At 47.4% G+C, this 27438-nt stretch overlaps 1 protein-coding gene across 1 annotated transcript in view; it reads right to left on the bottom strand.

Annotated features, from left to right (window-relative positions):
* Positions 1-27438, bottom strand: part of MEGF6 (multiple EGF like domains 6) — a 287988-nt gene that overhangs the window by 219011 nt on the left and 41539 nt on the right. The gene's annotated exons all lie outside the window — the stretch shown is intronic.

Raw genomic sequence — 27438 nt, 5'->3', positions numbered from 1 at the left:
GGCTCTGAAGATTGCCATAGGGTCCGCTTCCTTCAGGATTAACCCTTCCCTCTTTCCATCTCTCCAACATGATCCAGGGCTGGCTTCCAATCCCCTTCTTTTCAACCCATTCCTATCAATGGCGAAGGGACTTGATGTATGGATTATTGGAGCATCCATCCCATCTCCCCCATTAGATAGAGCACTCTCTAAGGGCAAGGACAGTGCTCTCTGCCACTTGACTGAAAGCTCCTTGAGGACAAGGATCATGTCTGTCCTGTCTCCCCTACCTGACTGAGAGTTTCCTGATCAGTTAATGGAATTTACTGAGCACTTACTGTGTGCAGGCCACTGGACTAAGAGTTTGGGAGAATACAATGCAACAGAGTTGGTAGATATGTTCCCTGCCCAAAGGGAGCTTACAGCCTAGAGGAGGAGACGAACATTATCCTCTTACCCTGACCAGAACTGGGGTTCCCCCAGCCCAGCCCCAAGTCCTGCAGATCTCCCTCTCAGTACATGGCCTCCTGGACCCCTGAATCTCTGCGGGGCAGGGGCTGCATCTGTGGTGGTGGTGGGAATGAGTTCCTGTATCACCCCCCAGAAGGACCTGGGTTCTAGTCCCTGCTCCGCCACTTGTCTGCTGTGTGACCTTGAGCAAGTCACTTTACTTCTCTGTGCCTCAGTTACTTCACCTGTAAAATGGGGATTACAACTGTGAGCCCCATGTAGGTCATGGACTCTGTCCAACCTGGTTACCTTGTACCTTCCCCAGCGTTTATAACAGTAAGCACTTAACAATCACCAATAAAAAAAAGTTCTGCCACACCTACTCAGTGAGGCAGGAGCTACAGGGGCAGAAGATTAGGGCTCATTCCTATAGCTGGCAGGAAACTGCTTACAACCCTCTGCCTTCCCCCAGTCACCAGCCACTCTGTGCTAGTGAGTGGGATGTAAGGATGAGATGAGAGCATCTGGGAGGGGGGTGTGTGTTTGTGCGTGTGTGTGTGTGTGAGAGAGAGAGAGAGAGAGAGAGAGAGAGAGAGACTCAAACAGGATGGGTTGAAAAGCCTTAAGGCTGGTTAGCTGATAAAGGATGCTGCGCTTCTGTCAGAAGGTGCAGAAGGTGAAGGGCAGGGGAGGAGAGAAAGGAGAGTAGAAACACGGAAAGAGGAGAGATTGGGAGGGAAGGAGAGGGAGAAAGGGGAGAGAGCTGTCCAACCGGGTCCCGACAGATTCGCAGCCTGCCACCATTAAACCTGAGAGGCACCGGAAAAGCAAACGGCAGAAGACGGGAAACGGAGAGAAAACGCCTGCTGGAGTTCCGTGGCTTCTCTTCCTGCAGCCTGACCCCTGGCCCCAGGCCCCGCTCCGGCCGACTGGGCACAGGGCCAGCGCTCTCCACCCACCTGCCAAGCTGCTGGACTTGAAGCAGCCTCCGCCACCGGGCCATTTAGCCACAAGGGCACAGGAGTCTCAAACACTGCCTGGTGACCTGGAGAGAGCCCGCTGTCCACCACAACCGGCAGTGCCTGCTGCGGATGGGACAGGGGCTATGTTTCGGGATATGAGGTTGGGGGGTCAGAGTGTATGGCTGCAGTGATGGGGAGGAACAGAAAGGGGCACGGAGTGCCTGCACATTTCTTTTTTGGGGTGCAGAGTCGGGTTCTCTTCCCCAGGCTTGCGTACCAGTATACTGATTGGGAAAGCAGCATGGGCAGCATGGCCTAGTACCTGGATTCTAAATCTGCCTCTCCCAAATGTCTGTAATTTACAGCAGGATGGAGTCCAGTTAGCCATAAAAAAGAACTTCTGGACTGCCAGGGGATTCTATTGCCATGGGAGGTTGAGGAGTTCCCCTCCCTTGAGCGCTTCAAGGAAAAAACCTGCTCCTCTGGATGGTTTAGACGCTCACTGGCCTGAAGCCAGGGAGCTGGACCTGCCGATCTTCCAGCTTTGGGATTCCTGGGATTCCATGAGATAGAGGCTCTGCAAGGGCCTCTGCCTCTTGGGCTAGTTATTTAATTTCTTTGTGTCTCAGTTACCCCTCTGTAAAATGGGGATTAAGACTGTGAGCCTCATGTGGGATATGGACTGGGTCCAATATGATTAGCTTGTACCTACCCCAGAATTTAGTACAGTAACTTAACAGATACCACACACACACACAAATCTGTGATGCAGCAGTATTCAAACCGCCCAACCCAATGCCCAGAGCAATCCACCTGGAGTCACGGTCCTCACAGCAAACAATCTTGACTTCGCCCTCCCCTTCTCTGCCCACCTCCTTGCAGGGAAAGAGGAAAGGGTGACTTAATGTGTCCCCATAGACAATCCCGAATGGGTCCCCCCACCTTCTAAATAGGATGACCGCAGCCTACATTTCCCCAAAATGCTCTCATTCAACTTCTCTTGTTTCTATCCTCACAACTCAACTGTGAGGCAGAAAAGGCAGGTACCGATATTCCCATTTTGCAGATAAGGAAACCGAGCCCCAGAGAGGTTGAGTGACTTGCCCAAGATCACGCAGCAGGCCAGTGGTAGAGCTGGAACTTGAACCTGAGTTCTCTGACTCCCAGATCCGGGTTCCTACCTACCAATCAATCAGTGGTGTTTATCGAGCGCTTAACTGTGTGCAGAGCACTGAACTAGAGTATTTGGGAAAGTACAACATAACAGAGTTGTGTCACTCTGTGCAAGGTCAGATGGCCAAAGTGGGTGGGGAGAGGGAAACAGAACCTATGTTGGAGGCTGAAGGTTGATGGACAGGGGTTCTTTACCCCAGGGAAGAGCTGGCCAAGGGGCAGGGGAGGGGGGCTTCCGTTCTCTGAAGGGTCCCATGGGCAGGATGCTGCACCATTAACCTTCACATACACTGACGCCCCTGTGAGAGGAAATGGGCTTAATTTACAACAGGGTGGAGTCCAGTTAGCCATAAAAAAGAATTTTTGAATTGCCAGGGAGATTCTATACAGACACAGGCTACCATAGGAGGTAGTAGAATGTCCTTCCCATGAGTTCTTCTAGGAAAAAGCTGACACAATCATTCAATCCTATTTTTTGAGAGCAGAACACTGTACTAAGCACTTGGGATAGTACAATATAACAATAAACAGACACATTCCCTTCCCAAACTCCTCATTAGACTCCCCTGGGTGGCTTAGGCACTCACTGGCCTGGAACCAGGGGGCTGGGCCTGCGAACCTTCCAGCGCTGAGATTCCTGGGATTCCATGAGGTAGAGCCTCTGCCCTTCGTTCTGGGAGAGGAAACTGTTGACAAAGCTGTTGTCCACTTGTCCAGGGCCTGCAACCCTCAACCTGAGACCAGTGGTCCATCCCCGGAACAACCCATCTCCTAAGACCCAGTGGCCTCCCCTTTGCTCGGAAAGAACCGATCCCCGGTAACCGCACCCTCAACTGGTCAGTCAGCCCCCTGATCCCACTAGCTTCCCCTCTTCAGAGCCCTACTGAGAGCTCACCACCTCCAAGAGGCCTTCCCAGACTGAGCTTCCCCTTTTCCCTCTGTTCCCTCTCTGCTCCCCCTCCGCCCTCTGCTCCCTCCCTCTTCCCCCCTGCACCTTCCCTCAGCTAAGCCCCCTTTCCCTCTGCTCCTCCCCCTCTCCCTTCCCCTCCCCTCAGCACTGTGCTCATTTGTATATATTTTTATTATCCTATTTACTTTGTTAATGAGGTGTACATCCCCTTGATTCTATTTATCGTGATTGTCTTGTTTTTGTCGGCCTGTCTCCCCCGATTAGACTGTAAGCCCGTCAATGGACAGGGATTGTCTCTATCTATTGTCAAATTGCACATTCCAAGTGCTTAGTATAGTGCTCTGCACATCGTAAACACTTAATAAATACTACTGAATGAGTTGAATGAGTGAACTAGCTGGGTCCCTCAGCTGGAGGCTGACCTTCCTGGGTCTTGCTAGTTCTTCTTCAAGACATGTTTGCATTTCACTTTTTGGACATAATCTGACAGAAGAAATGGGGAACAGTCTTCCCTCCCCTGGTGGGGAGGGAGAGGGGAGGAGATGGGGGTTCCATGGGGGAGGGAGTGGGATAGAGAAGGGGGCTCTGTAGGGAGGGGAGTGGGGATTGCCTCAGCGCTGGAGGCCAGGGATCTAGAAAGATAAAGTACGATCCTGGGAGTCAGAAGGTCCTGGGTTCTAAACCCAGCTCCACCACTTGTCTGCTGCGTGACCTTGGTCAAGTCACTTCACTTCTCTGTGCCCCAGTGATCTCCTGTGTAAAATGGGGATCGGGACTGTGAGCCCCATAGGGGACAGGGACTATGTACAACTGATTTGCTTGCATCCACCCCAGCACTTAGTTCAGTGGCCAGAGCTTAGTAAGAGCTTAACAAATCCCATCATTATTATTATCATTATTAACAAGAGTCTGATCTGCCTAAGAAGAACCACACGTGGACACCAGTAGAATATGGGTAGAAAGACCTATTTGTGCACATGACTGTGGAGTCAATCGAGACGTAATGTTGCTTCATTTCCCAGCTTCTGCCTCAGCCTCACTGTACTAGACCTTAACAGAGCTTAATTTTTTGTGTGTGTAATTTCACAGCTTTTTTAATGGAACTTATTAAGCTTTTACTATGTGCCAGGCACTCCGAGTGTCAGGGTAGACACAAGCTAATCAGTTGGACTCAGGGCCTGCCCCACATGGGGCTCACAGTCTAAGTAGGAGGGAGTAGGATTTAATGCTCATGTTACAGATGAGGAAACTGAGGCACAGAGAAGTTAAGTAATTTGCCCAAGGTCACATAGCAGAGAAGTGGTTTAGCCCGGTTTAGAATCTAGGTCCTTTGACTCCCAGGCCCATGCTCTATCCACTAGGCACACTGTTTCCCACAGTAAATTAGCAGTGAGTGGCAAGGGTGGAAAATATTCTGCTAGTGGTGGTCAATGAGAAACAGTTTGGTCTAATGGATAGAGCATGGATCTGAGAGTTAGGAGACCTTGGGTTCTAATCCTGGCTCTGTCACGTGTCTGTTGTGTGATCTTGGGCAAACCACTTAACTTCTCTGTTCCTCAGTTACCTCATTTGTAAAATGGGATTAAGACTAAGAGCCCCATGTGGGATCATGGATTGTTTCCAACCTGATTATCTTGTATTTACCCCAGTGCTAAGTAAGCGTTTAACAAACACCAAAAAAACCAAAACCAAACAGTGAATATGCTCTAGTTGCATTATACTCTTCCAATGTATAATGGAAGACATACTTTTCCTGTGTGTACACTCCTTTGGGACCTCCCAGGTTCCTCCCGGGGAATCAATAAATCAGTGAATCAATGGTATTTATTGAGCACTTACTATGTACTATCTATGTAAAAGTCCAGGGAAAATGTGGAAGAGGCAGACCAGCAGCCAGATGGATAAAGACCATAACAGCAATAACAGAAGAACCATTAGAAAGGTTGTGGATTATGGCAGAGGACAGGTCATTCTGGAGAAAGTATATCCATGGAGTCACTATGAATCGGAAATGATTCAATGGCATTTAATAATAATAAAGTATTATTATTTGATTATTATTTATTATTATTGTATTATATTTATTGTTTTTATTATATTATTATTTTATTATTGTTAAATAATAATAAAGTAGTTCATGTAGTGCTCTGCACACAGTAAATGCTCAATAAATGCCACTGATTGATCGATAACAACAAAATAGGAATTTATGTCAAAAGATGTCAGCCATGGTGACCTCTTCAAACCATCTGCCTCAACCCATTAATTCCCACTGAATCAATGGTTACAATCACATAATTTTCTAAAAACATAAATTTCTTCAAGAACAAGGGCCCTTTGTTACAATAGAAAAGACTGTATTAGAGAGTAGAAAGATTCAGAAGGGGAGAACACAGACAGCTTGGAGTTGTAGTTCCCCAGTTCCCTTAGGACTGAAACGAAGCTTGAGGGTGGCAGAATTAAAGCTAACAAAATAAATGTTTCTTTCCCTGCCAGTGGCGTAAGTATATGGAATCCTCTTTCATAGGAAGCTTTGCAGGAAGAAATATCAGCTGGAGTTCAGAGGGCGGATTCATGAATCTATAGGTGAGTGACCCAAGCGGAATCACTGGAGGGGAAGTCAGAGATAGAGAGTGGAAAGTTAAGGGTGCTGGATGATTTGACCCCTTTTCCACATCCTCCCCCTAACCCATAAATCCCTCCTGCTCCATATACACCAGATTGCCACTTTCTCCACCTTCAAAGTATTATTAAGGTCACATCTCCTCCAAGAGGCCTTCCCTGATTTACTTAGGGCAGATAGGAGTAGAGAAGGGAAACTCATAGAGGGGAGATAGATGGTCTGTGCTGGGTCACTGGGGGAAAGTCAGGAATGGTGAGAGAAGAGTCACAGACTTTGGATGGTCCATGAGGAGACAGTGGAGAGAGAGTCAGGGATGGAGAAGGGAGAGTTGGGGTTGTTGGATGATTCATACTGGGTCACTGAGGGAGAGTCACTGATGGAGAGGGGAGAGTCATGGGCATTGGATGGCCTGTGCTGGGTCACTGGGGGAGAGTCAGAGATGGAGAGGGGAGAATTAGAGGTGGAGGATGGTACACGCTGGGCCACTGGGGTAAAGTCAGGATGGAGATGGGAAGAGTCAGGAGTTTTTGGGTGGTCCATGCTGGGTCCTTGGAAGAAGAGGTAGGGATGGAGAGGGGAGAGTCAGGGTGTTGGATGGTCCATGCTGGGTCAGTGGGGGAGAGTCAAGGGTATTGGATCATCTGTGCCGGGTCTTGTTGAGAACTAAGGCTGTTGGACTCCACCTGACCAACCCATTCAGCCTTCTAGTGCCTTTGCTGGACTTACCAATAGATCCTGTAAAACAGCTCGATTTCCGCATGGATCAGATTAACCTTCTAATAAACAGCACTGCTGTTCCCTTCCTACTACAACGCAGCTTGCACATTCCACTCCTCTAGTGACAGCTTGCTCACTATGCTCTGATCTCATCTATCTCCCTACCGACCCCTTTTCCACATCCTCCCTCTAACCAAAAAATCCCTCCCGCTCCATAAACACCAGACTGCCACTTTCTCCACCTTCAAAGCATTATTAAGGTCACATCTCCTCCAAGAGGCCTTCCCTGATTTAGCCCTCTTTCCCCCAGATCCCTCCCCCTGCTGTCATCTATGCACTTGCATCTGTGACCTTTGGACATTTGATATTTGCTCTACCCCCAACCCCACAGCACTTATGTACATATCTTTAAATTGTATATTATAAATTACTTATTCACTTATACTAATGTCTGTCTCCCCCTCTAGACCGTAAGCTCGCTATGGGCAGGGAAGGTTCTTGCTTATTCTATTGTATTGTACTCCCCCAAGCGCTTAGTACAGTACTCTGCACATAGTAAGTGCTCAATAAATACCATCGATTCAGTGATTTATTGATTCCCCGGGAGGAACCTGGAAGGTCCCAAAGGAGTGTACACACCGAGGCTGGAGCTTCACAGCACAAAGTGTACACACAGAAGCTGGGACTTCTAGGCACAAAGGAGTGTACACTCGGAGGTTGGGGCCTCATGGCACAAAGGCTAATCAGTCTGACCCATGAAGACGACTCATGTCCCTGGTGGATTCTGTGGGACTGAAAGATCCAACTGGGCCATCATCTATGAGGATCAAACTCGGGGTGATGGTCAGATCTTCCCTTCAGTTTAAGTATGTGCTGACATGACCTGGGACAGTCTATGGCTCCAGAGTGAGGGGCAGTATATTATTCTATTGATTAAATGCTTACTATGTTCCAAGCACTAGGAGAAGTGCTAGGTAGATACAACATAAATTGGACACAGACCAGTCCTCCCCTCGGGATTCCGAGTCTAGTCGGTCACTCAGTCAGTCAATCACGTTTATTGAGCACTAATTGTGTGCAGAGCACTGTATTAAGCACTTGGGAGAGTACGATATAACCATGTAACAGACACATTCCCCACCTACAGTGAGCTTACAGTCTAAAGAGGAAGACAATATCTAACAGCGAGGGAGAGCAGGCATCTTATCCCCGGGTTTCAGGAGGAGGAAACGGAAGTCCAGAGAAGTAGCGTGGCTTACTGGAAAGAGCTTGGTCTTGGGAATCAGAGATCATGGGTTCTAATCCCAACTCTGCTGCTTGTCAGCTGTGTGACCTTGGGCAAGTCACTTAACTTCTCTGTGCCTCAGTTACATCATCTTTAAAATGGGGATGAAGACTGTGAGCCCTACGTGGGACAATCTGATTATCTTCTATCTACTCCAGTGCTTAGAACAGTGCTTGGCATATAGTAAGTGCTTAACAAATACCAACATTATTATTATTAAGGGCTCCCCCAAGGTCACCCAGCAGGCCAGTGGCAGAACTGGGACTAGGATTTGTGTGTCCTAAGTACGCTCCCCCTACCCCCTGCTCTTTCCCTTAGGCCACACTGTTTCCAAGTGAAAGATTGAGAGGTTTCTGAACTATCTGCCTGCCCAGACAGTCACCCAGATTATGCGGGTTCATCTTGGGTCTGCACAGCCCAAGAGATCCCAGCTCCTGGGTCTGGATCCCAAGATCCCAATCTTACGCAGTCCTGGCATTCTTTCATGAGAAGGAACCAAAAACGCAGGAGGGAGAGTGTCAGGAGTTCAGAGAGAGTGGGAAATGGGAAGCCAATCGTGTTTATGGAAGAAAAACGTTTAACATTTAAGGTCTGAGGAAAGAGAATGGCAGGAAACTCGGTAATCATGTTATTATTCCTTGAAGATTAAATTACATTTTAATTGCTGTGCCGTGGGATTAGAAAGAAAAAGCCCTAAGCTGATATAATATTGTGAATGGACAAAAGGTAGAACTCAACATTTCCTCTGTTTCTTGGGCTGTGCCAAAGCCCTGTGTAAATCTTCTCTTCCTTTGCTCAATTCCCTCTCCCTGAATCTGCCAACTCCCCTCAGCAGAATGGCTCTGGTCATTGGCATTGCAGGGAACATCACACCACAAATCCATTCATCCAGCCCAGGATTCTGTCTCTGATGGTGATACTAGAGTGCTTGAAGAAACCAGGTCCTGGATATCCACCTCCATGGTTAGTGACAGACCATTTATCACCCTTCTGACTCTCCCTTCAGTGGCTCATTATGGACCACCCAGCCCACCTAACTCTCCTCATTTTCTCTCCAGTGACTCAGCATGAACCATCTAACCTTCCTCTCTTGCCTCTGAGTCGCCTTTCAGCAACCATCCAACGTCTCTAACTCCCCCTCCTCATCCCCGTCTCTCCCTCCCGTGACTCATTTTGGACGGCTCACTTCTCAACTCACCCAAACCCCTTTTGAACCATCTGATATACCAGCTGCACAGCTTCCTGTGGGAACTAATTCCATATCCTTTCTCTCCTCCCCTCTACCCCAGGCTGGGTGACAATGGGTTTAGAGTGTAAACTCGTTGTGGGCAGGGAATGTGTTTGTTTATTGTTCCGTTATAGAGCTTAGTACAGTGATCTGCACACAGTATGTTCTCCATAAATATGATTGAATGAATGAATATTTGCTCATTTTGACCCTGTCTCCCTCCAACTCCAATGAGCATCCCCAACACTGGTGCTATGGGATTCTGAGGACAGCAATTCTCTGTTATCCCTGCCTGCAGCCTCCATGATTTTGTAAATTTCTCCTGAGCACATAGCCCAGGAAGGTTCAGATTTATGACTCCTAGTTTGCAGGATGCAGCTTGGCTATGTGCTTGGTCGACTTAGTTCTCTCTCCCTGCTAGCTATGAACAAAGGGAGACTGTTGAGGAGAGGCTGGTCCTTGGGCCAGAGGACACCAAGGGGATGGGGGTGCAGAGGATTTGAGGGGCTAGAAGTTGTTGACCAGCTGTGTTGCCCAGGAAGGGGTAGCTTACAAGAGAAGCAGCAGAGCATAATGCATAGAGAATGGGCCTGGAAGTTAGAAGGTCATAGATCTAATCCTGCTCCACCACGTCTGCTGTGACCTTGGGCAAGTCACTTCACTTTTCTGGGCCTTAGTTACCTCATCTGTAAAATGGGGCTTGAGAGTGTGAGCCCCTCGTGGGACAGGGACTGCGTCCAATCTGATTTTCCTGTATCCACCCTAGCACTTAGTAAAGTGCCTGGCACACAGTAAGCACTTAACAAATACAACAATTATTATTATTACTAGTACATGAGAAGCAGCATGGCTTAGTGGAAAGAACACGGGCTTGGGAGTCAGTGGTCATGAGTTCTAATCCTGGATCCGCTGCCTGTCAGCTGTGTGACCTTGGGCAAGTCACATCTCTGTGCCTCCGTTATCTCATCTTTAAATTGGAGGTGAAGACTGTGAGCCCTACATAGGACAACCTGATTACCTTGTATCTACCCTAGCGCTTAGAACAGTGCTTGGCACGTAGTAAGTGCTTAACAAATATCAACATTATTATGGGATCTGCATGGAGACTGAAAGACCACAGGGTTTGAGTGAGCTGGGCTGGAATTGTGGCTTAGTGGATAGCACACATTCCTGGGAGCCAGAAGTTCACCGGTTCTAATCCCAACTCTGCCATTTGTATGTTGTGTGACCTTGGGCAAATCACTTTAATAATAATAATTGTTACTTCTACTCTACTTCTCTGGGCCTTAGTTAACTCATCTGTAAAATGGGAATTGAGACAATGAGCCCCCACATGGGGAAGGAACTTGATTGGCTTGTACCCACCCCACCACTTAGCACAGTGCCTGGCACATAGTAAGTGCTTAAATACCACAAACTATTATTATTAGCTGCAGACCCTATATATTGGAAATATACATCTATATTATCTATATTGGAATATTTGCAATCCCTTCCCCATATTACCTCTAGCCCCTACCTGTATTGCCTGTAAAGGTCCCTTTAGACCCTGCCTACATTAAACACACTAGGCTCTGGCGGGCATCGAGTACCTAAGCAGCAACTGAAACACCTGAAACCTTTCCCCTGCCACTGTGCCCACAACTCCCTCCTTCAACCTCCTGAACTGGAGGCTCTTGAAAGGACAAAGGGAGCATTGAGGTTCAGCTACTTGGGCGCCCAGCCTGATGAGACAGTGATGAAAAACAGCAGCCCAGACCCAGCAAGCAGAATTCCCGCCACCTTCCCAGAGCCGGCGGCGGTGGGGGCTGGGGGGAACCGCCGGCCCCACGCTTAACTCTGCAGCGTGGCTCTCTTCCCAGGGAAACATCAGGGCCCCCTCTTCCTCCCCTACCCTCCGCCCCACCTCTACCCCCTCTTGAAGGGTCCGGCCTCCCCTCTCCTGGGTGATCTCCCTCGCTTACTCTCCACGCCAGACGCCGTGGCGTCGTGCTCTCACAAAGGGCGGACTCTCGGTTCCTCCCAAACTCCCCTTCTCCCCAAGCCTCGCTCTCGACTCTCCCACCTCCAACCCCTCGTTCACACCATTCCTCCTTCAAATCTGCCAAGACAGAGCCCTCCTGAAATCCCATCACCCCCAGGAAGCCATTCCCGATTCATTTCCCTCCTCCAAGTCATGTGAACCCAACAGCCCCTTTATTTCCACACTCCAGGTCGTGTGAACCCAACAGCCCCTTAGCACTTGAGACTCTACCGAGCTACGTACATTCAAATGGCATAGTGGATAGAACACGGGCCTGGAAGTCAGAAGGACATGGGTTCTAATTCTGGGTCCACCACTTGTCTGCTGTGTTACCTTGGGCAAATCACTTTGCTTCTCTGTGCCTCAGTTACCTCATCTGTAAAATGGTGATCGAAGCTGTGAGCCCCATGTGGAACAGGGACTGTGGTCAAACCGATTAGTTTGTATCTCTCCCAACATTTAGAACAGCTCCTGGCACATAGTAGGCACTTATATACCATCGAAAAAAAATTTCACTCTTTCACATGCTTTCACTCTGTGTCAGGAGCAGCATGGCTTAGTAGAAAGAGCAAGGAACTGAAAGTCAGAAGACCTGGAGTTGAGACACAGCTCCTCCACTGTTCTACCCTGAAACCCAGGGCAAGTCACTAAACGTCTTCGGGCCTCAGTTTCCCATCTAGAAAATGGGAGTAAACTCGCTTGGGCATACTGTGTAGGACATAGAATGCATTCAACCTCAGGACTGTGTATCTACACCAGTACTTAGCATAGTAAGAGCTTAATAAATGCCATAATTATTACTATCATAACTGAATTAGGAAATGTTCTGCCAAAAACACAACAGCGCAATAAAGCTTCAAAAGAAACAATAACGCACATGTCTGTGGTGTCAGACTCGAGTGATTAATACAGCACAAGTTTTCCTTAGTGCACAATTCTGCAAGAATGCAACCCCCACATTTTAAGAGAACAGGGTGTTGATGATTTAATCATCCATTCATTCTTCCAAACTTTTATTTTTGCCAATTGTAGGAATGCCAACCCTCCCATCCCACTCCCTCCTCACACCTAGGGGCCTAAGACTGCACCGAACCTTCAAACCCACTTCAGGGACCAAGCCCAAACAATCCCCCACAAAACACTCACTCTGAAGGCCTGGGACCTAGCTGGGGGAGGGAATGCTGACTCCCCCAGCTCCACACACCAGGATCCCAAGACTGCACCAAGGGGAAGGCACACTGTCCTGAACATGAGAACTCTGAAAGGAGAAAGGACACAAAGGACTCCACTCCTCAACCCACCTATTAACAACTTGTAACACTTGCCCATGAACTCTCAACAGCTGCTAGTGATTTCTTAGTGTTCGTCCATTGGCTCCGGGCAGCTCCTCACAACCCTGTTAACATTCACTTGTTGACTCTGGGGATTTCCCCAAGCTGGGAGCTGCTGAGCTCCCTCCCACTTGAGAGATCCCACTTTCGGCCCACAGCCTCCTGACCTGCCTACTCTCCCATACTCCCCTACCTCATGAATCCAACCTGTTCCCTCACCAAGATCTCCAGTCTCTTAACCCCATCCAATTTTCTAAAGTCATCACCCCCCATCTGATCTCGATACCCAACCTACCTTTTCTCAACACAAATATCCAGATATAACCTCAACAATGCTCTCACCAAGGAACTCAATTCACTGGCTCCCCATCCTTCTGCTGATCTTGTACCACCAACCTGCAGCCATGGATCACTTTCACAGTACGTTTCCCCTACTCTTACAGATGAGCTGTAGAGCCCTGCTGGTGGAAATGCATACTCCAGGCTGACCCCGTCCTTCTGAAATCCATTATCTGTTTTAATTCTGCCTTCTCATCCTCTCCACAACAGTACCTCTCCATCCTTATTGAATCTCTTGCTCATTGCCCATGCCAAATGTTCAAATGTTTCAGAATTTTAACTCTCTTCTCAAATCTCCTGTCACTCTACCCTCCCCACACTCTCCTGCCATTTCTTGGCCCTGATGATGTGGCCACATATTTCATTGTTAAAATTGAAACCATTAGGCATGATCTCCCTAAAATCTCCCCTGCTCCCCTCTAGTCCCTTCTTCCTCCTGTCCCTTCTTCTACTCTCTCATCTTTCCCAGCAGTATCTCAAGAGAAGCCCTCATAACTTCACTTAAATTCTACCACTGACTGACCCCATTCCTTCACACGTCATCAACACACTTACCCTCTCCTTTCTTCCCTCCCTGACCTCCATCGTCAACAGCTCACTTTTCAATGGCTCCTTTCCCACTGCTTTCAAGCATGCACTTGAATTCCCTATCCTAAAAAAACCCTCCCTGGAACCCAAGCCACTCTCCAGATATTGTCCCATCTCCCCGCAACATTCCTCTACAACTCCTTGAGTGAGTTGTCTACACCCACTGCCTCCGCTTCCTGTCCTTCAGCACTCTCCTCAAACCCCTTCAATCTGGTTTACGCCCCCTCCTCTGAATGGAAATGGCCCTCTTTAAGGTCACTAATGACCTCCTTCTTGCCAAATCAAATGACCACTACTCTTTCCTAATCCTCCTCGACCCTTCTGCTGCCTTTGACACTGTGAACTACTCCCTTCCCCTGAAAACATTATCTCATCTTGGCTTCACCAAAACTGTTCTCTCCTAGTTCTCCTCCTATTCCTATGACCAATCCTTCTCAGTCATTTTTGCAGGCTCCTCCTCTGCCTCCCACCTTCTTTCTAACTTTGGAGTCCTTTAAGGCTCAGTTTGGGTCCCCTTCTATTTTCTATCTACACCCACTCCCTTTCGCAAACTCTTTCACTCTTTCACTTCAACTGCCATCTCTACACAATGACTCCCCAACCTACCTCTCCGGCCCTGACCTCTCTCCTTGGCAGCCTCACATTTCCTCTTGCCTCCATGACATCTCTACTTGGATGTCATGCCAAAACTTCAAATTTATCATCTCCAAAACGGAACTCTTCATCTTCCCACTCAAACTCTGTTCTCCTCTTGACTTTCCCATTAATGTAGACAGCACCACCATCCTCCCTGTCACACAGCCCACTACTTTGGCATTATTCTCAACTAATCTCTCTCATTCAACCCACGCATTCAATCTGTCATAAAATCCTGTCAATTCTACCTTCACATTTCTAGAATCCACCTTTCCTCTCCATCCAAACTGTTACCCACTGATCCTAGCCCTCATAATTTTCTGCTCTGACTACTGCAACAACCTCCTTGTTGGCCTGCCTGCATCCTATCTCTCCCCTCTCTAGTCCATATTTCCCTCTGCTGCCAAGATCATTTTTCTAAACCATCATTCAATTCCCACTCCTAAAAGGCCCTAATGGTTGCCTTTCCACCTCCACATTAAACAGAAATTCTTCTCTATTAGTTTTAAAGCACTCAATCAACTCACCCGCTTCTATCTTTCCTCACTCACTTTCTACAACAACAACCTGCACACTTTGCTCCCTCACCTCCAACCTACTCACTGAACCTCTATCTCATCTATCTCATCCCAAACCCTTTCAATCAATCAATCAATCAATGGTATTTATTGTGCACTTCCTATGTGCAGAGCACTGTACTAAGTGCTTGGGAGAGTGCAATACAACAGAATTAGCAGACACATTCCCTGTCCATAACAAGCTTAGAGTCTAGAGGGGGAAGACAGACTTTAATATGAATAAGTAATTTATAATATATAATTTAAAGATTTGTACATAGTGCTGTGGGGGTGGGGGTGGGATGAATATCAAATGTCCAAAGGTCACAGATCCAAGTGCATAGATGATACAGAAGGGAGAGCAAGTAAGGGAAAAGAGAGCTTAATTGGGGAAGGCATCTTGGAGGAGATGGGACCTTAATAATGCTTTAAAGGTGAGGAGAGTGGTGGTCTGGCATATATGAAGGGGGAGGAAGTTCCAGGGAGTTCCAGGGAGATCCAGGAGTTCCAGGGAGTTCCAGGGAGGATGTGACAAAGGGAATGGCCCAGAGTTAGATGAGATAGTGGCACAGTGAGTAAGCTGACGCTACAGGAGCAGAGTGTGCGGGACTGGAGTAGGATATCAGTGAGGTGAGTTAGGATGGGGGCGAGCTGATTGACTGCTTTAAAACCAATGGTAAGGAGTTTCTCTTGATGTGGAGGCGGATGGGCACTCATTAAGTGGTGGATGGGAGTGAGGAGACATGGACTAAATTTTTTTGTTGAAAAATGATCATTGCAGCAGAGGGAAGTATGGATTGGAGTGGAGAGAGACAGGAGGCCAGGAGGTCAGCAAGGAGGCAGATGCAGTAGTCACGGCGGGATAGGATAAGTGCTTGGACCAGCATAGTAGCAGTTGGGATGGAGAGGAAAGGGTGGATTTTAGCAGTGCCGTGAAGGTAGAACCAACAGTATTTGGTGACAGTTTGAATGAGAGAGATGAGTCAAGGACAACATTAAGGCTTCCAGCTTGTGAGAAAGGGAGGGTAATGGTGTTGTCTACAGTGATAGAAAATATGGGGAGAACAGGGTTTGGGTAGGTAGAGAAGGAGCTCAGTTTTAGACATGTTTAGTTTGAGGTGTTGGCAGAACAACCAGATAGATATGTACTGAAGACAGGAGGAAACACGAGATTGCAGAGAAGGAGAGAGGTCAGGGCTGGGGATGTAGGTTTAGGAATCATCTGCATAGAAATAGTAACTGAAGCCATGGGAGAAAATGAGTTCTCCAAGGGAGTGGATATAGGTGGAGAATAGAAGGGGACCTAGAACTGAATCTTGAGGGACCCCCACTGTCAGAGGGTGGGAGGCAGAGGAGGACCCAACAAAAGAGACTGAGAAGGAGAGGTCAGAGATAGGAGGAGAACCAAGATTGGACAGTTCAGTGAATCCAAAGTTGAATAAAGTTTCAAGTAGAAGTGGGCGGTCTACAGTTTGAAGGCAGCTGAGAGGTCTAGGAGGATTCTCCCTCAGGTTTCAAACTCTCTTCCCCTTCACATCTGACAGTCATCCACTCTTACCACCTTCAAAACCCTCCTAAAATCACATCTCCTCCAAGAGTCTTTCCAGACTAAGCCCTTTATTTCCATTCATTCATCCATTCATTCAATCACATTTATTGAGCACTTACTGTGCACCGAACACTGTATTAAGCACTTGGGGGAGGCAAAAATAGTTCCCCTATCCACTCTCTCCTCTGTTTCAACTATGCACTTGGCTATGTACCCCGTTATGCACTTTGATATCAGCCCAGCCCCACATTATATATGTAATTATTCTTATACTCTATTATTTCCCTTAATTCTTTCATGAAGGATTAATTTTTAAAAATTTTTAAATTAAAATTAATCGATTATTTTAATTGATTACTCCTCAATTTTTAAAATTTTAAAATTGCTTTAAATTTTTTTTATTTTAATTTTCTAATATCTCTCTCCCTCTGCAGACTGTAAGCTCCATAATAATAATAATAATAATAATAATGGTATTTGTTAAACACTTATTATGTGCCAGGCACTGTACTAAGTGCTGGAGTGGATACAAGTGAATGGGATTGGACACAGTCCCTGTCCCACAGTGGGGCTCACAGTCTCAATCCCCATTTTACAGATGAGGTAACTGAGGCCTAGAGAAGTGAAGAGGCTTATCCAAGGTCACACAGCAGACATGTGGCAGAGACAGAATTAGAACCCATGACCTTCTGACTCCCAGGCCCATGTTCTTCCTACTAGGCCATGCTGCTTCTTCCTTATGAGCAGGGATCACATCTACCAAGTAGTTGTATCGTACTTTCTCAAGCACCTAGTACAATGCTCTCCACACAGTAAGCACTCAATAAATATGATTGCTTGATTGTAAATAATTTGTAATAATAATAATAGTTATGGTAGGTGTATTAAGTGCCGGAGTCGTACACAGTCCCTCACCCACATGGGGCTCATAGTCTAAAGGAGAGAGAGAACAGGTATCGAATTCCCATTTTACAGTCAAGGAAACTGATGCACAGAGAAGTGAAGTGATTTGCCGAAGGTCAAACAGCAGGCAAGTGGTGGAGTTGGGATTAGATTCCAGGTCTTCTGAATTCCAAGTCCGTGTTCTTCCTGTTAGATCACGCTTCTTCTCTGCGTGATCTCCCCCATTAGACTGTAAGCTTCTCACTGGCAGGGAATGTTTCCTTTGTTTTTACTGTATTTTTCCAAGCGCTCAGTACAATGTTCTTTATCTAGTTGGCACTCAATAAAAATTGTTGTTTCATTGACTAGCGCTTAGTACAGTGCTCTGCACATAGTAAGTGCTCAATAAATACTACTGAAAGAATGAATTGACTGGAAGAATAGAAGAACCATTTGCCCAGTTCACACTGAAAGTGCCCCTTCCTGAGACTACCACTGTTGGGGCTGACTCATTATAATAATAATAATAATAATGATAACTGTGGTATTTGTTAAGCACTTACTATGTGCCAGGTACAGCACTAAGCACTGGGGTGCATACAGGCTAATCGTTGTGGACACAGTCCCCATCCCACATGAGGCTCACAGTCTCATCGCCATTTTACAGATGAGGTAATCGAGGCCCAGAGTAGTGAAGTGACTTGCCCGAGGTCATGTAAAAAATACTATTACCAAAGGCACCTAATAGGATCCCTGTCCCAGGCCAGAACAGATATTGGGAAAGCTTGTATCCCATGGCAGTTTTGCTGGCCACAGAGGAGGATGAATCGTGGGAATCCTGAATTCCCTTGGACTGGATCTAATCCAGGCCATGCGTGCTTCCTCCCATAAAAGCATCTAGCCTCTCTTCCGGGCGGAGTTCAGGATTCCAGCCTCACCCATCGGAACAAAGAAGTTCTGGGCCACGAGAAACCCCTCGGTCAAGAGGCTAATTTCCCACCCGGAACCTGATGCTGCCCATGTGCTTTTGAAATTAGAGTGTCAGAGGGCAGGAACTTTGACTTTTTCTTCTACTGTTCTTTCCCAATTGCTTAGTACAGTGCTCTGCACTCAGCTGATGCTCAGCAGATAGCCCCAAGATTGATGATGTACATCACACCTAGTTTGCTGAAAGTGAACTTCGAGGCCTCTGCTTCCGGTATCATCCCCAGCCCCGTGGGGTTGTGCCCTGTTTCCGGGCAGGCGTGGGAAGCAGGAGGACAAGCCAGCACATTCCACCTCCCCTGGAAATTCTGGACTAGCCCCAAGTCATCCACCAAGTCTGCTTCCCTCCAGGTTGGACTGAAAGGCCGTTGAAAGACACAAAAATGCTTTATTAATAATAATAATAATGATTGTGGTATTTGTTAAATACTTACTATGTGCCAGGCACTGTACTAAGCGCTGAGGTAGATTACATTAATCGGGTTGGACACTGTCCCTGTCCCATATAGTGTTTTCAGTCTTAATCCCCATTTTACAGATGAGGGAACCGAGGCACAGAGAATTGAGGAGAAGCAGTGAGTCTTAGTGGATAGAGCACAGGCGTGGGAGACAGAAGGACCTGGGTATTAATCCTGGCTCTGTCACATGTCTGCTGTGTGACCTTGGGCAAGTCCCTTTACTTCTCTGGGCCTCAGTTCCCTCATCTGTAAAATGGGGATTAAGAGTGTGAGCCCCATGTGGGGACAGGGACTCTGTCTAACCTTTTTAACTTTTATCTACCTCAGAGCTTAGAACAGTGCTTGGCACACAGTAAGTGCTTAACAAGTACCATAATTATGATTATTATTACTTACCCAAGGTCACACAGCAGATAAATTGTGGAACTGGAATTAGAACCCAGGTCCTTCTGACTCCCAGGCAATGCTATGAGCACGAACCCATGACCACAGCAAATGCTCCTGGCCCAAGTAGGATGGAGGGAGGGTAGAGTTGGGCTGGCAGCACCCAGCGGGCTGCAGTTCTAGATAAACCCTCTTGGACCCAAGGGTTCTCCAGGCTCCCCCAAATCTGCCCCACTAAATCTACCAATGCTATTTACTGAGTGCCTACTAGGTGCACTAAAACAGACTGAAAGCCCGTCAAAGGGCAGGAACTGTCTCTATCTGTTGCCGACTTGTACATTCCAAGTGCATAGTACAGTGCTCTGCACATAGTAAGCGCTCAATAAATACTATTGAATGAATGAATGTTACGAAAAATAACGATAATATTTGATTTCACCCTACCCCCACCACCTCAGCACTTAAGTATCCATCTTTAGATTATATATTATAAACCACTTATTTATTCATATTAATCTCTATCTCCCCTTAACTCATTATAGGTTGGGAAGGTAGCTGCTAATTCTGTTGTATTGTACTCTCCCAAATTCTTAGCACAGGAGGCAGTGGTCCCGCCCAGATCTGGGTGCTTCCCTGGTTCCATCAGGAAGTAACCCAGCCCCAGTGGCCTCACTAATCTCATTGGCCAGTCTCCTTCCATGAGAAGCAGCATGATGGAGTGGAGAGTCAGAAGGCCATAGGTTCTAATCCCAGCTCCGCCACTTGTCTGCTGGGTGACCTTGGGCAAGTTACTTAACTTCTCTGTGCCCCAATTACCTCGTCTGTAAAATGGGGATGAAGACTGTGAGCCCCACGTGGGACAACCTAATTAACCTTGTAACTACCCCAGCGCTTAGGACATTGCTTGGTATATAGTAAGGGCTTAACAACCATAATAATCATACTAATTATAATTAATTCTCTGCCCGGAATTAGTCGGAGGAAACAAAACCGACAACTGATCTGAGAGCTGCCCTGGCTTAGGGCCCAGGTACGGAATCGGCCCTCTGCTTGACCGACCTTCCAACCACTCCCAGGAGGGACAGGCTGAGCCCCCAGAGCCTGGCCAGTCTTTCATCAGGGAGCCCCTCAGCCCAGAACCCAGCCACCGGACTGTGGAAAAGCGGGTGAGAGCTCTTCCTGAGCCAAAAGTCCCTCACCCAGGCTGACAGCTTCACTTCCGGGCTGATGGTCCCATGCCTGGCCCACAGCCCCATGCTTGCTCTGACACTCCCTTCTGCATTGTCCTGAGTTGCTCCCTTTATTCATCCCCCTCCCAGCCCCAAGGTACTTATGTACATCGTGGCTCAGTGGAAAAGAACCTGGGCTTCGGAGTCAGAGGTTATGAGTTCGACTCCCGGCTCTGCCACTTGTCAGCTGTGTGACTGTGGGCAAGTCACTTCACTTCTCTGTGCCTCAATTACCTCATCTGTAAAATGGGGATTAACTGTGAGCCTCACGTGGGACAACCTGATTACCCTGTATCTACCCCAGCGCTTAGAACAGTGCTCTGCACATAGTAAGTGCTTAACAGATACCAACATTATTATTACATATCTGAATTTATTTATATTAATGCCTGTCTAACCCTTTAGACGGTAAACTCACTATGGGCAGGGAATGTGCCTGTTTATTGTTACATTTTACTCTCTCAAAAGCTTAGTACAGTGCTCTGTACATAGTCAGTGCCCAGTAAATACGATTGACTGACTGACAGCCCAGCACTGGGACCAATAGACCACGGTCAGCCCATGACAGGGCGCAACAAGTCAAGGCCCAAGAGGAGATTGAGGAGTGTCTCAGGCCACCACCTCTGCATTCATTCATTTAATTGTATTTATGGATCACTTACTGTGTGCAAAGCACTATACTAAAGCGCTTGGAAGAGTACAGTGCAACAACATACAGTTACATTCCCTACCCACAACAAGCTCACATTCTAGGTGGAGAGAGAGACATTAGTGTACATAAATAAATAAAGTTACAGATATATACATGTGCACTTTGAGGTTGGGAGGGAGGATGAATTAAGGGAGCAAGTCAGGGCAACGCAGAAAGGAATGGGAGAAGAGGAGAGGAGGGCTTAGTCAGGGAAGCCTTCTTGGAGGAGACGTGCCTTCAATAAGGCTTTGAAGTCAGGGAGAGCAATTATTTCTGTATCCCGACCCACAGCTGGCCCCGTCAAAAGGAAGCACCAATAGACTTAATCCATATCCATAGAGAAGCAGCCTGGCTCAGTGGAAAGAGCACGGGCTTGCGAGTCAGAGGTCATGGGTTCAAATCCCGCTCTGACACTTGTCAGCTGTGTGACTGTGGGCAAGTCACTTAACTTCTCTGTCGCCTCAGTTACCTCCTCTGTAAAATGGGGATTAACTGTGAGCCTCATGAGGGACAACCTGATTACCCTGTATCTACCCCAGCGCTTAGAACAGTGCTCTGAACATAGTAAGCGCTTAACAAATACCAGCGTTATTACTATTATATCATTTTGGAAGTGATTTAGAAGCCACCAGCCAACGTCATCATCATTCATCATCCGTATTTGTCGGATGCTATGTGTACAGCACCGCATTAGGGGCCTCCTCTGGGCTGAACACTGAATGAAGCGCCTACTGGGTGCAGAACACTTTTTCCTTTTGCCTTCTTTGGGCCAACTGCTGCCCAGGGCACCTACTGTGGACAAAGCGCTGTACTGAACACCTACTATGTGCAGAGCATTCACTGGGGGTCTGAGGACATACAATGGAAGTAGCAGTTGTGGTCTTTTTGTTGAGAAACAATCTCCTGGCACAGGTACAGATGATACCCAGATGGTGGAATTGGAGAGAAAACCCAGGGACACCTCGCAGCGAAAAAGGAAGCCCAGAGAGAACGAACCAAATGTTAGCCACAGGAGTGCAGAGAGTGGCTGAGGGGATGACCAAGCTCATAGTACAGTTCTCTGCACACAATAAATACCATTGATTGATTGATGACCTGGTCAGGGAGATGGGATGCTAGCTGGCCATTTCTCCCCATTGCTCATGCAAACTCTAACTAGTCATCACCACCTAACACATGTGCTCTGAGGAGAGACAGAATAACAATGTTTCTGGGACTCTGAAACCCTCCCCAAAAGTCTGGAGTGGAAAAAGAAATTTGAAACAGACCCAAACGAGCAAAACATACGTTCCCCAAATGTCCTTAGAGAGCCATTTCCTGGCATTTCCCTTCAGGCAAGAGCAGCCAAACCTTTAACTTCCGAAATCAAACACTCTTCTGCCTAAAGGCCAGCTCCCCGCTTCACCGCATCAAGTCGTCCCTCTGGAGCCCTGGATCCTTCCTCAATCAATTAATCAATGCTATTTATCATGTGCTTACTGTGACCTTGGGCAAGTCACTTCACTTCTCTGTGCCTCAGTTCCCTCATCTGTAAAAAGGGATTAAGACTGTGTGCCCCACATGGGATACGGATTATGTCCAACCCTATTTGCTTTCATCCACCCCAGCACTTTATATGATGCATGGCACATAGTAAAAGAATCATCATCATTATTTGAAGGCAGAAGGGGATCATCTGAAGGACCCTCACCTCAGAGAATCAGTCCTATTAATGAAGACAATTGGGCAATAATAGTGATAAAAATTATAATAGCACTAAGAAATTAAGAGCTGTACTTTTCCCTTATAGCTTTCTCATCAGTGGTTTCATTTTAGGCAGCTCTAGTATTATCTCCATTTTATAGAGTCAACAGAGGCTCCAGGGATGTTAAGTGACTTGCCCAGGTCACACAGCAGACTCATCTGAGAAACAGAACTAGAACCTGGGGCTGCTGACTCCCTCCTGTGTGGACAAAAAACCTTCTACCTTGTCCTCATCTCATCTCACTCACCTTTGACCATGTGTTGACATGGAACTCTTTCTCTCTTCATATCCAGCAGACCACAACTTTCCTCATCTTCAAAATCCTATTAGACTGCAAGCTTACTGTGGGAGGGGAACATGTCTGCCAACTCTGTGGTATTATACTCTCCCAAGCACTTAGTGCTCTGCACATAGTAAGTGCTCAATCAATACCACTGACGATGATAAAAAAAGACAGAGCTCCTCCAGAAGGTCCTTTACAACTTCTCTGGAAGCAGCATAGCCAACTGGAAAAAGCTTCGGACTGGTAGTCAGAGGATCTGGGTTCTAAGCTCAGCTTCGCCCCTTGCCTACTCTATGACCTTGAGTAAGTCACTTAACTTCTCTGGACTTCAGTTTCCTCAACTGTAAAATGGATTCAATACCTGTTCTTTCTCCTACTTAGACTTGTGAGCTCCATGTGGAACAGGAACTGATTAATTTGTATCTACCTCAGAGCTTAGAACAGTACTTGACACAGTCAATGTTAACAAATACCATAATCATCCTCTCCCCCACCTTATTTTCCCCCTTCTGTGTCACCTATGCACTTGAGTCCTCATCCCCTCAGCATTCAAGTAAGTACTCATCTCATTCCTTCCCCCTAGAAGAACTTATGAATGGATCTTTAAACTCTGTTTCATTTCCCTACCCATAATTTATTTTAGCGTCTGTCTCTCCCACTAGACTGTAAACTCCTTGAGGGCAGGGATCTTGTCTTCCACTCTCCCAAGCACTCAGAAGCAGCATGGTCTATTGGAAAGAGCATGGGTCTGGGAGTCAAAGGACCTGAGTTCTAATCCTGGCTCTGCCACTTGTCTGCTGTGTGATCTTGGGCAAGTCATTTCACCTCTCTTTGCCTCGGTTTCCTCATCTCTAAAATGGGGATTAAGACTGTGAGCCCCATGTGGGACAGGGACTTTATCCAAGTAAATCATCTTGTATCTTCCCCAGTGCTTACTACTGTCTCTGGAACATAGTAAGCAGTTAACAAACACCATCATTCTTAATAGCATTAGTAGTTGCGGTAATACAGTGCTCTGCACAGAGTAAGCACTGGCAAGAGTAAGCACTCAACAAATACTACTGATTGATCCCCTACAGGAATCCTCTGGCTACTTTTCTGCCTCTCCACTTGCTCCCTTCCTGGAGAGAATTATTCACTTCCTCTCTCGGAAACATTGCTGCCATTCCTCTTTCTTTATTAATGAAAACCTCTGATAAGGACATTATGTTTCTCAGGCTGCTAGCTTATTAAGCACCCTCAGTTTCCTCTGGCAGAGAGGATTCTAGCTGCCCCTGCCCCAGGCCCGAGCGTTTGAAAACCAACACCGTGAGGGGCAGGGATTTAAGAGAAAAGGAAGCTCCCAGGGAAGGGGCCAGGGCAGGAGTGGCCACCCGCCACTGCTGGGGTCAAGAATCACCAATGCCTCATAGCGGTGGGCGACAGCGAAGATCTCCCTCTCCTCCCACCTCCAGGAGCTGGGCCTGCAGCGTCTTGCATCCAGGACTCACCTGGTCACTGCTCATCACGGCCAATGTTGCCCAAGCCTGCTCCCAGCCCTGCTGGCTCTTACCCAGGGAATTTTGGTGGAACTTGGTCAGATCATCTCTGGCATTGTAATAATAATAATAATGGTACTTGTTAAGCACTTCCTATGAGTCAGGCACTGTATTAAGTGCTGGGGTAGATAGAAGTAAATTGGGTTGGACACAGCCCCTGTCCCATGTGGAGTTCACAGTCTCAATCCCCATTTTACAGATGAGGTAACTAAGGACCAGAGAATTGAAGTGACTTGCCCAAAGTCACACTGCAGACAGGTGGCAGAGCCAGGTTTAGAACCCGTGACCTTCTGAATCCCGGGCCCGTGCTCTATCCACTATGCCATGTGTGCCACCTCCAGTTCCTACCCAGAAGTTGGATGTCGGAAAAAACTGCTCCAGATGGACGGGTCCTCTCTAGGCCCAGCAGCCACTGGCTGCATCCTGTTGATCTCGGGGCTTATTTCTCACAGGCGGGGTGATGGTTTCCCAACCTGGCCAAATGAGAATGGGACTACAGAGCTGGTCCATCTGGCCAGAAAACAGGACCATAGAGCTGACCCAGCTGGCCAGAGAATGAGACTGCAGAGCTGACACAGCTGGCCCGAGAAAGGGACCACAGAGCTGACCCACCCAATGGGAGAATGGGACCATGGACCTGACCCAGCCGGCCGGAGAATGGAATGGCAGAGCTGACACAGTCTGCAGAGCAGGTCCGCAGAACTGACCCAGCCTGCAGGAGAACAGGACCAGGGAGCTGACTCAGCCAGCTGACTACCTGTAGGGGATGTGGGCAGTTCGGGGACTCCCGAGTGTGAGAGGGTGACATGTCCTAGGCCCAGGCAGGGAAAGACCCTGCAGCAACCATGTAGGAGATTCAAGGACCCAGCACCAGATGCCATTTCTTCCAGAGTTGAACTCTCCACCAGTTTGTCCCACCTGAAACATCAGCTCAGTTCACCCTGCCCTCCCAAGCCATCCTTCTAGGTGAACCTCACCTTCGACTCTCCCACCTCTGACCCTTCGCTCACATTGTTCCTCCTGCCTGGAACTTCTTCCCCTTTTAAATCTGTCAGACCACAGCTCTCTTTTTCGGCAAAGCCCCCTTAAATCCCACCTCCTCCAGGAAATCATTCCCTATTACCTCCCAACATCCCAGGTCATGTCAACCAATCAGCCACCCTCAGCTTTCGTATTTACAAAGCAATCCTTGGCATTTATTCATATATCAATGTACTTACCCTACTTGTTTTTTCATAGATCACAGGGAGTAGTGTCAAGACCATGGGTTTTAGGCATTGGAGGGCTTGGGTTTTATCCCATGTCTGCCACTGGCCTGTTGCATGATCTTGGGTAAGACACTGAACCTTTTTAGAACCCAGATCTTCTGATTTCCAAACCTGTGCTCTTTCCACTAGGCCACACTGCTAACCTCATTCCCACCCCGGTCCCCTGCAACCCAGGCCATACACTTTGTTCCTGTAACACCAGCCTACTTAATGTCTCTTGCCACTGATCCCTTGCTCCCGCTCTCCATCCTATTCGGAACTCCCTCTTCCTTCCTATCCAACAGATCACCGCTCTCCCCATCTTCAAAGCCCTACTGAAATCACGTCTCCACTAAGAAGCCTTAACTGCCTATGTTCTCATCTCCCCAGTTTTCCCTCCTACCTGCAACACCTTAAGCACTGAAGTCCATAACCCCAAAGCACTTGGATAATCTCCCTACCCTCAGCCCCAAAGCACTTATGTACTTTGTACATTCCTACCTGAAATTGACTGTAATGTCCGTCTTCCCGCTAGACTGTAAACTTCCTGAGAACAGGGATCATGAAATGTGATTGAATGAATGAAAGTTTACCTACTCTACTGTAATCTCACCCTTTTACTTGGCCGCTTCCTCACCTGTGATTTATTTTAATGTTTGTCTCCCCCTAAATTGGAATAACAATAATAATAATAATAACAATTGTGGTATTTGTTAAATGCTTACTATGTGCCAAGCACCGTTCTAAGCACTGGAGTAGATTCAAGAAAATAATGTTCCACATGGGTCTGACAGACTGTAAGCTCCTTGACGCTAGTCAACCATCGCTATTGTATCGTTCCCTCCTAAGTACTTAGTACAATGCTTTGCACACAGTAAGCACTCAGTAAATGCCATTAATTGATTGGTTGATCCAAGTGCTTAGTCCAGTGTTCTGCACACAATATGCATTCAATAAATATCATTTATGGGTTGACTGACTAATTGGTAATGATGATGATGAACTCCAGGGCCAACCTGCCCATCTCCTTTCTTCTCCCATCCAAGATTGACTGCCCCATTAACCTCCCTTACAACAAAACCCTTCATAGTAGAGCCCCACTTAGAGCACTGTTTCCTACCAGCCATCCATGTCAGTCAATCTCCGCTTTAAAGACCTTTAGAGAAAAGGCCACCCAAACCGGGCCCTCTTATCTTCATTAAGAAAAGGGGTCATGGGGATCAGCCTGCCCGTCCATGTTCCACCTCTAAAACATCCAAGAGAAGACTGACCCATCAAGCTGGGCCTCCCTGAACCTCTCCACCAAATAACTCAGAGGTGAATTCCCATTCCCTGCAGGGTCAGAGTCAGAGGTAGCCAATTTCCTTGGCTGTTCCTCAGCCCTGTGCTCGAGTTCAGGAGGGAGCAGTCAAAGCAGCCCCCAGCGGTGCCCTCCACTAGCCGGGCTCCCGGGACTCCAGAGGTGGGGCCCAGATCTGGGTTCTAATCCCAGCTACACCACAGGTCTGCTGTGTGACCTTGGACATGTCACTTGACTTCTATGGGCCTCATTTACCTTATCTGTGAAATTGGGATTAAGAGTGTGAGCCCCATGTGGGACATAGACCAATCTGATTAACTTGTATCTACCCCAGTGCTTAGAACAGTG

Source organism: Ornithorhynchus anatinus, chromosome 5, assembly GCF_004115215.2.
Source record: "Ornithorhynchus anatinus isolate Pmale09 chromosome 5, mOrnAna1.pri.v4, whole genome shotgun sequence".
Lineage (NCBI taxonomy): Eukaryota > Metazoa > Chordata > Mammalia > Monotremata > Ornithorhynchidae > Ornithorhynchus > Ornithorhynchus anatinus.
The sequence above is the reverse complement of the archived record's forward strand: the minus strand, read 5'-3'. Positions and strand labels throughout refer to the sequence as shown.